Here is a 12,046-nt window from a genome sequence, read left to right on the forward strand (position 1 = left end):
AAGAAACAAACAAAACATTAAATGGCATTTACTAAGCATTTTAAACAACTAGTTTTATACAGTCAGCTTGCTGCTTTGAAATACTTTATTTAAATGGTTTCAACAAGTTCACAACTATTTCCAATGGGAAGGAGAGGAAATAAGAGATAAATGGAAACAATAGAGGAAGGAGAGACCTCCATATCTTTCAAATACACTGATGCAGGCTGTGGATTTTGATGAATAGGTTTGCTCTCTTAGTTTCAGTCCTGAAATTTTGCCCTCAGGAAAATTTTACTCCCTGCAATACCGGCCTTTCTTACATTTCCTGAAGTATCTAGATTTGTGAAAATTTACAACTATGAGAATAAATACTTACAAATACCACATACAGATACTCATATTAAATAAGCCAAAAAAGAGTTATTGTAGTTAAAGCACAGATGCAAATAAAACAAAGTAGAATGAAATGTTTCATGCATCCCCCACTTAGAGAGCAACACACTATTATATACAAACTTTTGTGCCTCATTAGTCTAGTTTCATTTTATTGTTATTTTTTCATGAAATATTCTAGTTACATGTTCACCATAAGTTTTGTGTGTTCTCCTTCCCAAATTCAATTTTTCTCAGTCAGCCATCTGAATATCTTGGAAAACCATGTTAAAGTTTGAGTTATGTTTGGCAGTGTCTTTTATCAAGCACTTGCTTTGCCAGACATGCTCTAAACACAGATGACACAAGGATAATTAACTGATAGTGTTCTTGTTTCTTATGGTCTGGCAAGGAAGCAGTCACAGATCATTTCATTTAAGTGTGTTAAGTATAATGACAATGGTAAATAGATACCCTTGGTCTAGTTTCAGATGACTGTGGTAGAACAGGACTCAGCCTTGGCTGTGTAGTATCAACTGATTACAAAGATGGCCTCTGACAATTTCTCCCATCCATGTAGGGATATGCCACTCTTTCCATCCAGATGGTGAGTGGGTTTCACATTGCTTTGAATGTGGGCTGGTCCTGAGACTTGCTTTAACCAAGAGAAAGTGGTAGAAGTGCTACTGTGTACTGTTAGGCCTAGGACTTAAAGAGGCCTCACAGTTCTGTTATCTTCTCTTAGAAGGCAGTCATCATAAAGAAGTCTAGATACCTCTGAGAATGATAGTCTTTGGAAACAGAGAGGTCCCAGATGACAATTAACTAGGAAGTGGAGAAAGAGAAACCCAGCCATCCTCAACCATTTCAGCAATAGCAGGTGAAACAATAGCAGTACCGAGGGATGCCATTTGGGTGCTCCAGCTCCAGGCAAGTTGTCCCAGACACCACATGAAACAGAGATGCAGGAGCTGTGCCTATCTGCCCAAGGTGCAGAATCATCATGAGACAATAAATTTTTGTAATTACATAATTTTAAGTAATTATGGTGCTTGATTACATACCAAAAGATAAGTAAAAATATGAGTAATGCAAAACTATGAGAATGGTTAGGATACAAGATACAAGAGCATTCCAAACTCTAAAATTTAAAATGCATATGAGTAACATAAGACTATATGTTATATGTTACTAATAATAGAACCAATTATTTGTCCTGAGTTATAATTTTAACTAGGTAACTTGAACTTATTGGTAGAGTATTCATAAATAGGTAAAAGTGTGTCTTTCCAGTAAATCTGAAAAGATTTTTTTTTTCTCCATACTTCCTTTCTTGCTATACATTAGTGTAGATGATTTCCCTCCAAGACCCATCTGTCCTGAGACTTTCCAGGTGCTCAGGTGAGGTGGGTTGCAGGAAATGAAGTAACAGGGATTTGCATTCTAAAATGTTACCTTCATAACTAATAAATCTAACCTTTCCAGGCAGATGTACGGAGGTAAAGGTAGTAATTGATCATGTTGGCACTAAGGTGTTGTACATTCTGCAAAGGCCACGTTAATTCAAATTGATGTGATTCAAATTAACCTTAATCAGCTTCTACACAGGCTCTGATTCCATTACAGGATCATTGCAATTAGACTTCTCCTGTCTTTATCTGCCCTATGACCTTATGAAAGGGTTATATTTTTTACTTTGGCTTTTTGGGTGTTAAAAATTTTAATAATAACCATTCATTTACACATATCCCATTACAGGCTTCAAGATCGACTTTTTTGCATATTTACTTTTTGGTTTTGTTTACTCTAAAAATATATATAAATACCTGGATTAGTGTGACCTACCTTAACCTTAGGCATTTTTTTCTTTGCTTGAGTGTTAGGGAGCTTTAAGAGAAGACAAGCAGGAAATAATATGTATGAGCTCCCACTTTTTGTTAATAAACCAAATGTACTATATTTAGGGAACTAGGTAATTAAGAAATGTATAAACTTGAACATAAATCATAAAAGGTGATAAATGCACCCTTTAAAACATAAGTGTGAATGGGTTAAGGGGAATATGGTCTTTGCGAAGTATCGCTATTTCTATTTTAATTATTTAAAGTAGACCAATTTTTATATTTTTCTTTCTATTTCATCCTTGTAAGAATGATCTTGGAATAATTTTGGAAGTCAGTACTTTCCTTAAGGATTCTAAAGTCTTCTTTCATATGACATATCTCAGAGATTTTGCTTTCAGTTTTATTCTAAAGCAAAAAAGAGAGGAAATAAACTTCAGTTTTATCCCCTTCCATGATCAGACCTTTGATCACATATTCAGTGAATACTGCTGAGAGGGGTGAGGCCATAAAATGAGGCTGGCTGCATTTAAATATAACTCCACCCTAAGCAGTGTTACCCTCAGCGAGTTACTGACCTCTCTATTCTCCATCTATAAATAGATATAACATTACCCACACTTAGGATTGTTGTAAGAACGTAATAAGCATATGCATGTATATTTCCATTTCCTATATGAGCAGTGGCTTGCCACAATTTATGAAGCAACTGATAACCAAGTTAATTAGAGCCTGGTACTTCATTCAAATAATTAACTGTGTATCTGATATCCTTCAAATTAAAACTGAAAATGACAGTAAGCAACAAAGGAGACTTTTATGTGTGTGAATTCTCTTCTATGAAAAGTCTAAGATAGGTAATTTAAAACACATTTAGCTATAATTTAACAAATGCCCTTCATTATATAGAATGTAGTTTCATAAAACAGAGGCCATTTGGAACTTATGGAACTGTTGTAAGTAGTGCAGTGATGCAACTAGGTGTGTGAGATTTAGAGAGATCAACCTCCTCCAGTGTGGAGAAATCATGGGAGGCATCTGGGGAGGGAGGGGGGCAAAATAGGGAGCAGGGAGGTCATTTGTGGTTCCTGCAGTCATCCAACGGAAAGATGCTTTTCCTCTATGGAGGGTGGTGACAGAGCAGACGTACAGAAATGGGTAGCTTTTGTCGTTGAGAAACCAACATGAATCTTCTAAATTAAAGCAACCTAGTTTTGCCCAGCCTTAGAAAAACAAGTGTCCAGTTATTGCAAGATTCTAGAAAAGAGCCCTGTATGGATTTCGGAACATGCCGAGTATTAGATTTGCTTATGCTGAATATGCTTTTCTCCACAGGTGAAACACTTGGAAGATGAGCAGTAGAAGTTCAATGAATTTATTTTTTCTAAAAATAAAGGCTTTTAAAAAGATACTGTATGTCCTTTCATGTTTTTAGGTTCATGGAATAGTAGTCTAATCTTGATATTTTCATTCTTAATTTGTTCAGTGAATACTGCAGAGAGAGATGGAAGTGGGATATAGGCAGAAATGTTAACTTTCGAAATATTGTAATTTTAGTGATCAAGTTCTTGAGAGTTTGTAGCTGAACAGATGAAGTCTTTGGAGTTACAGAGTTCAATGACTGAGAAAAGAATCACTGGATATATTGCCCACGTGGACAGTGCAGTTAGCCAGAACGAGTTGAGGACTTGCAATGGAAGTTGAAATACTGTCAATTATATACCGTCTCACTAGTGAAGTAAGGAAAAGTGCCTGAGATGGCCTTAGGGTCTTCACACTGCTGGCCCAAATATCCTCCACTTTGAGAGGTACAGAACTCTCTCTATGTTTAGAGGAGAATCAGATTTAAGTTAAAGTCTGAATTTGAAAGTAACGGACAACAAGAAGAATGAGAACATAGAGGCATGAATGAACCAGAAAATGGGGGCCGAGAGATAGAGCAGGAAGAATTAAATTAAATGATATTTATGTATTTCCTGGCAGCGTAGCAGATATGTGTGTCCCTTCAACATTTATATGCTCCCCAGTTCCACAGCATTTACCTCCTTGCCGACCCTGCATCAGCCAGAGCTGGGCCAGAGCATGTAGCAAGACTCTCACTGTGCAGTGGGAGCCAGCAACTGGAGAACAGAGCATAGTTTCTGAGCATGCTTTCAAAAGTTTGCCTCTACTTAATTCTACCTTAAGTCAGCAACACTTAATTTACTTGAAAATATTCTGAGGCAGGTCCTCTTCTAATGACTTTGTACTACTGTGATTTTCTCATTGCTTCATGATTTCCTAGCTTTCCATTCATCTAACATGGTAACTTTTATATATTGATAGTATGTGCATAAATAAATGATTAAAGGAGGAGTGCTTGAATGAATAACATGTCAGGATAATTTCCAGAGCACAAGATAAATATTAGGTGACATTAATCTTTTCTCACTTCATTCCTCAGTATGTACACTTCCTTGAAGGTAGTTAATTTACACTCTTTTTTAGAGTATTTGCCTTTTCCACTGTGCCAGTCTTCATCACAGCAAAGAGTTGGAGTTTTAATTAAATGAAAAACAGCATATCAGGTCAAATCTTCTACAATTATTTGCATGTGGCAAACTGCAAAAAAGTGTACATAATACATTCAACAAACAAACATGAACAATAATTATAAAAACAACTGCAGTCAAATCCAATTATATTATAGTCCACCTAAGTTTTGGAGTCAAAACTATAATAGGTATTTATAAATCAACAGAAATATATCTATATTATAATTACATGAAAGTAACAGACAATATGGAGATGAGGAAAAAATGAATATATTTGACATAAATCAAGGGAGATATTACCTATCAAATGTGTATAAAAGAACAGACAAATCCCTTTGGGATCCAGCTTCAGTTTTTTAAACCTTCTCAAAACAATGTTGAGTTCATATTTTCTTAAAGTAAATAGTTTGCAGTTTGTAGCCAAAAATTTTAATGGTATATTGGGGTGAAGAGATGCGTTTGAAAACAAACCAAAAAAACAAACAAATAAATAAAAGCAGCACAATGATGACTGAGATAAATTCTTTAATGAAACTTTAAAAAATGTCTTTAAGAGAATTAGATCATTTTTTAAAGTAGAGTTCCTAGTGATTTCTTATTGTCGAGTATACTCAACTTGATTAGCAAGTAGAAGCATAAACTTTAAAACATGTTTTATGTTTTAAATCATAAATATATATATGATTTAAATATACATGGATATGTCAGCATATTCCAAAAGAATTTTCTGCAATGATGGAAATATTCTATATCTGCATTGTCCAAGACAGTAGTCACTAATCTCATGTAAGTACTGAGTACTTAAAATGTGGTTAGTGTGTCTAAGGAACTCAATTTTAATTTTACTAATTGTAATTAATTTAAATTTAAATAATAAAATGAAGGTAGTGGAAAGCACAGATTGTATGTGTGTGCTCTTAGTATTACCTAAAGGCTAAGTACTGGCTCTTTCAGTATTAGGTATGTAATAGAAGGAAATTTTGAGAATCATGGAGCAAATCTCACAAAACCTAAGACTGAAAAATTGAATTATTTAAACCCTCTATTATCAAATTTGTTTAGCTCAGTCTCTCTGGGATTAAGTTTGTCTGTTAAACAAGCAAACAAACAAAAAAGCAGGTTGGGTCAATTTCTGGTGCTGATTTTTTATGTAGAATTCTGAAGCTAATAACAAGAAACACCTAACAGCCCTTAATTTTGAAATTACACATTTTTGTCTAAGCCAAACATGCATACATATGAATAAGAATGCTACATCAAAATTAATTTTCACTTTTCAATTTAATTTTAAAGAAAAGCTTTAGCATTAGCAACATTGGTAGAATTACCAAAATATTTATACTTCTACTTCCAGAGTTAACAAGTAAAGGAAATTTTTGTAGTATTTCAAGGATGGAGCCCTAACTGTGAAAGAGATGTTACCATCTGGATGACATTCAAATAATTAATTTATAACCCTTGTCTCAGTTTGTAAAAATAAGTTGCAAACAGACGTGCTTAACGTTAAGATAGTAATCTAAGGTACAACAAACCTGTATACCTATTCAGATGTTCCTTGAATTCTTTTGTTAGTACTGTCATATTTCTTGATTTAAATTAGCCAGCAACAGTTTCAAATGTAAAACAAAAGCATATCATAATCCACAGCATTAAAGTATGGTTTGACTTGCATTTTTGTACAGTCCTCCAAAGCCATATATCCAAATTCAAATTTAAGAATAAGATGGATGAGAATAAAGTGCTGTTTTTTCCTACAAAGAGTTGATATTTAAGGAGCACAACACAACAGGATATGAATTATGATATAATAATTCATATCCTTTGCATTGTTATATATAAGACTGTACTTAGCTCCATTTAATGCACAAGGTGTGAAGTATTATCCCATAATTCACACCATGAAATGGTTTATTGTGCTTATAAACAAGTCCCTATACAAAAGTTTTTTATTAAAAAGAGTAAAATGTTCCAATTTAATATGTTTTTAAAAGGAAATGTGGGACTATAGTAAGAATGGGAATTAGAATAACATCAAACATGGTCTTGCATTTTAAGCACATTTTCTTTAACCAAAATCAAAATATATTTCTTTGCATTTCCTGACTGATGTTCAGATCCAGGAGGTGTTTTAGCAGCTAAGTCAGCTTAACTACCCTATAGTTACCAAGATCCCATTTTTACAATTGAATCATCCCATTTTTACAATTCACCTCCCCTGCTAGGACTTTTACCATTACTTCAGAGCCACATAGCCTTCTGAAGTTTCACTTGTACTTTTAAAGCATGCTAGTTTAGTTCTTGTGCACAAAAAAATAACGAAGCCTCCCAGCTTGCTTCTGTCGAGTTCTAGATGGTATAAAGGCACGGAGCTGAAGTAGGCATTTATTTACCTTTGAACTTGGGATTCCTGTAAATGCTCTTGATTGTGGGTGGCTAACTCCACTGGAAAACAAGCTCTCCAACCCCCACCTCCCCACCTCCATTCCCACTCCTCAAGCTAGCTGTCAAGAAATTTGGCCTGTAGTGGGGTTTGCTGAGTTCATATGTAGAACCAGAAGGCCAGATGTCATACCTTTTTTGTTCTACCCCTAAGCCCTCTCCTGCTTCATGGATAATAAAGAGACGAAGGTAACAGGCAAAGATATAAGCAGTGATTGGGAGAATGATTAGTTAAGTTAAATGATATTCCCGACACTTTTGAGGGCCAAGATCAGTCAGATGGCAGACTATTAATTGAAGTTAACAGGAAAATAAGTGAGTGGCAGTAAGTTTTATCGGTTTTTGGCAACTAAAGAATGTCACTCGCCATCAGGCTCTACAGGGCTTAGGTCATTAGCCACTGCAATTGCTGACCTTTAACACACCCTGAAAGGAATTCAAGGTGGAGATCAGGAATGAGCACTCTGTGCTCCGGGAAGAACTGGCAGAACAGGCCTTCAGATAGTTAGATGATTTTAGGAGAAAATTGTAGAACCCAACTTCTTGCATTTTCTCATACCTAGAAAAATACTTCAATCATTAGCAGAGACATCTGCTCCTTGTGACGAGAGCAACTGTCTACCAAGATGTGTGCTTGATTGCATGGACCCCCTTCAAAAAAATCATATATATACTTCCCTACCACCCACCTCTTTGAAGTGTTAATCGAATTGGTTCCCACTGCTCACAGCTTACAAAATCAATGCTCGCAAATGTTGGTAGAAAGGAAAGTTGCCTTTAATCACAATGCCAGCAATCTGGGAAGGGGTGGATTCAGTATCTCCCAAAAACCACCTCCAAAGAATCTGCTCAGCCTTGAAAGCTTTTAAAGGGAAACAGGGAAGTAATCTCAGTTAATCATTGGGATAAGGGGTCAAAGTCCTCTTCATCCCCCACTGTACGCTCGCAGGCTTGTCAACTCGTGATCTTCCCTTAGATGCTGTTTTGTTCATACAGTTTGCTCACGAGATTACTGAAGGCGATGCTAGGGAAGAGATCTGGCCATCTGGTAATTACTAGTTCTTCATTTCTACTTCTTTGATCTATGGAAAGAACCAACAAGTTAGGTGAAGTATTATGTGATCAATAGATTTGAAAGGTGTGCTAGGACCAGAGATGAGTAGAGCATGGAGGTGCCTCATTTAAGGTTAGTGACAAGACAAAAGGGGCCTTCTGCAACAACTCTTTCCTGCAAAGAGCTCTCTCCTGCTAAAAGCTGCTTACAAATCCCCACTTGTCAGAACGTCATTCCATTTCTATGGGATCATGGGTGAAGGTCCGTCTTCTGTAACTTTTCATGCTGACATCGGGCACCATATTCTTAGAGTGGAAGCTGTTGACACGGGTCTGTGGCATCTCTTTTCTGACAGTTGTAGTTGCCCATTTACATATACAGGCAGAGCAAGCTATAATTATTTTGATGCTCACAGAGATATAGATTATCATGAGCAATAGTGTTAATTCCATTCTCTTAAGGCCAGCTCTTAGAACTGTGCCAGCCACAGACCCAGTATTGCTCAAGATGGAGCAGTTTATGTCATGGCTGCAGTCTGGTCATCGTGCAGTTAGCTTTTTCCCTCTGGTGGCAGATAACGGTATCTGTAGAACAACTCAGGAATGTGCATCAGACACTGAGTTTGTGACTCAGGGAGGCCTGGGAGACTTCAGCTTTTCTTCAGGAGACATGGAGGGGACTTTGTACTTGGGGCTATAGGGTTCTGCTCTGCTCAGTTCCAGGAGCAATTCCACAGAGCTATGTGAGAGGCTGTCTCCTAGGCCATGGCCCTCAGTAACTCCCCAAATAAAATCAAACTCACAGCTCTCTTTTTGTGCTTGTGTGTGTGTGTGTGTGTGTGTGTGTGTGTGTTTCATTCAACAATTTGTGGGACACTTTGGAAACAAGTCTAATAATACTCCTTTTGCTTTTGTTTGTCTTTTTGCATTTGGGGGAGTAAAATATACATAATATAAAATTTGCCATTTTACCTATTTTTACCTAAAATAAAATTCAGTGGCATTAAGTACATTTACAGTATTGTACAACCATCAACATCATCCATTTTCAGAAGTTTTTCATCATCTCAAACAGAAACTCTGTATCCATGAAACAGTAACTCCCATTCTCCTTTCCCCAAGCCCTTGGTAGCTTCTATTTTACTTTTTGTTTCTATGAATTATTTTGGTTTTCAACTGAATTGTGAGACTGTGTACTTTAGTGTTGGCACTGCAGAAAACTATAGTCTTCCCTGATTGTTGATGCGTAAGCCCCAAACTTTTCTTTAAAGAGCATGACTTAATTTCTTAAAAGTGAGATGCATTTACAAAACATAAACTTAGCGATATATTAATAGCTTCAAGTAATTTGTGCTTTGTTTTTTTATGTGAATATTTTTGTATTCTTGATGGTCTGTGTCATAAAAGAGAAGGATGGAGAATACTCTGTTGATTTCCAATATCTGAGGGTTTGCTATACGGACTTTGTTTTCACTGGGACCTGGTCCTGTATTAGAAGAATATGATTTGTATAAGGAATAATTTGTACAAAGGTCAACTCTCCCTTGTTAACTGAAATCATTGTGACTCTTGTGAGAGTTATTTTGCTAATGTCTTTGAAATTTTTTTTTTTTAGAAATATATTTTTATTTTTTTTACAAATTTATTTATTTTCGGCTGCATTGGGTGTTCGTTGCTGCGCGCTGGCTTTCTCTAGTTGCGGCGAGCGGGGGCTACTCTTCGTTGCGGCGCGCGGGCTTCTCATTGCGGTGGCTTCTCCTGTTGCTGAGCACGGGCTCTAGGCACACGGGCTTCAATAGTTGTGACACATGGGCTCAGTAGTTGTGGCGCACAGGCTTAGTTGCTCCGCGGCATGTGGGATCTTCCTGGACCAGGGCTCGAACCCGTGTCCCCTGCATTGGCAGGTGGATTCTTAACCACTGCACCACCAGGGAAATCCCTCTTTGAAGTTTTTAAAGGGACATAAACAACTGGATATACTTTCTAATAGCCATATAACTTATAAAACTTGATTTTTAAGGTACTTAAGTTGGACTATTCTTATTTTTACGTTAGTGCCACCCTCCTAACCTTTTAAAATAAGATATGTAGTCACTGTTAAATGTTGAGGAATGATCTCAGAACATGAGAAAATAGAATTGCCAGTTTTTATCAGGTTTTAATATTCTAGTATTACTTTAGTTAAGTAAAAAACCACTCTGTTTTGATTCTAAGTTGCCTCATATAAGATATACCGTGGTATTGAAAAAATTTAACTGGTACATTACTTCAAACAAAGATTAAGTTTCAGAGATATTAGCCAAAAGCCTAGAGTTACTGCGTATTTTGCAGGTAGGAAAGAAAACTAATAAAACTAATAATTACATTTTTAAGCATCCTATCAAATAAGATTTCTTATAGCTTGATTAAGTCTATTAATTGGGTGGGAATCTGGCTCAAATTACTTAAAACATCTTTAGCCTGCATGTCTTCTGAGTAAAATGAAAATTCTTAAACATACTCTGAGGAATGTATGAGCTAATTTATGTGAAGGACTTGGAACAGCACATGGCTTTGAACAGTTTCTGGTACATAGGAAGTATATAAATGTTAACTGTCATCATGATCATCATTTTAGGCTAATGTAATATTGTTTGCTTTTACATATTATTAGAAATAATTCATCCTCATCTCATTTTTCTTTAGCCCATTTTTTAAAATTTAAGACAATAGGATTTTCAACCAAATTTATGAATATTTGTCTTGAGAAACTTGTACTTTACCCTGATAATTAGCTATTGATGGCCTGCATGAAGGGTGATATTAGATTAATTACACACAATCAAGTTTAGATCTAAAACATATTCATATAGAGAATGAATATTTGTTGATATTAAAAAACAATATTACTAACTCCTATGATAGCTTTTTAAATAATGATATTATTCCATGTAGCAATATGATCCCCTGTGTATCTAGATCCTTCTGAAAACTAACTCATAGATGTCCCACAAGCAACTTAACCTCATCAACTACAAAATTATTACTGTGTATCACCCCTTATCCTACCCCCGTAAAAATGTTCCATTCCTCTTTTATTCTGATTTTGGCTAGAAGTAGATCTAATTAATATCGTATTACCAATCTAGGAAATTCATCACTAATTTCTATTCACTTTTGTTGTTTCTCTGTTTCTACCTCTGAAATACCACCCAGAGTCATTCATATGTCGATGTCTGGGCATGCTTCGGTTACACTTTCAATAATTCTTCACTAGACCATGCTTACTTAACTGTTCCCCCTGCTTGCTCAGTATCTACGTCCACCTGCCATCAGACTGAATCTATTGATATTATGCCTTATTCATCTTTTACCCATAGACTGTAAAGCATAATCTACTTGGAAATGTGCTAAGTGAAAACTAAATGATTATTAATTACACTGTGTTTATTAGCCTCATGATATTTATTCTTTAAAATGAGTGCAATTTTTAATGAGTTTATCTTCTAATTAAAGGAATAGTCAAGTCTAGATTAGAAGACTTCTGAAACCTACATCAGTCTAAATCTAAAACTTAAATTGTTGAGGACTAAAGGCTAGCCTGTGTTTGAGCACATATTCATTACATTTAAAGAAGGGAATCGAGACAACTTTTAACACCTAAACTCCTCCAGGCTACTTTGCATTAAAAACATCAAAATATTTGTTAGAAAAAGCATTTTCAGTAGAGTTTCAAAAGACTCCTTAACCAAAATAAAATCACTTTAGAGCCATTTTCACCTAAATATTAAAAAGAACAAAATCATGAAAACATAAACGGTTAGTGTCTGTGCTTCCTCAACGGTC

At 35.7% G+C, this 12,046-nt stretch overlaps 1 long non-coding RNA gene across 1 annotated transcript in view; it reads right to left on the bottom strand.

Moving 5' to 3' along the window:
* Window positions 1–7,927: 7,927 nt before the first annotated feature.
* LOC132597308 (uncharacterized) overlaps window positions 7,928–12,046 on the bottom strand; it is a 32,494-nt gene continuing 28,375 nt past the window's right edge. The window contains exon 3 of the long non-coding RNA XR_009563850.1: window positions 7,928–8,250. This is a non-coding gene — a long non-coding RNA (uncharacterized lncRNA). The remainder of the gene's footprint in view (window positions 8,251–12,046) is intronic.

This window comes from Globicephala melas, chromosome 5 (assembly GCF_963455315.2).
Source record: "Globicephala melas chromosome 5, mGloMel1.2, whole genome shotgun sequence".
Lineage (NCBI taxonomy): Eukaryota > Metazoa > Chordata > Mammalia > Artiodactyla > Delphinidae > Globicephala > Globicephala melas.